The sequence below is a fragment of the Lontra canadensis genome, unplaced genomic scaffold (genome assembly GCF_010015895.1).
Source record: "Lontra canadensis isolate GAN:19392208 unplaced genomic scaffold, GSC_riverotter_1.0 scaffold82, whole genome shotgun sequence".
NCBI lineage: Eukaryota > Metazoa > Chordata > Mammalia > Carnivora > Mustelidae > Lontra > Lontra canadensis.
Genome location: NW_022631076.1, coordinates 7,794,292 through 7,794,535, shown reverse-complemented (window position 1 = coordinate 7,794,535; position 244 = coordinate 7,794,292).

Genomic DNA, 244 nt, shown 5'->3' with positions numbered 1-244 from the left:
AGGAGGAGGACCTTCCGTGTGCTTGCTTCTGACAGGTGGAATAATGAGAGTTTTAATTTTATTCCCTATACGTTTCTGCGTTGTTTTGATTTGCCGTTAAAAACATGCACTACTTCATAAAAGAAAAAGCTAACGCTGAAAAGGAAGCTAGTGAAGTTTATCTTCATAAACTTTCCCAGCAGGTAGGTATCCTAAATTTGCATTTTATTTAGCTGGTGGCCTCAAGAAGAATGGTGCTGCCCTG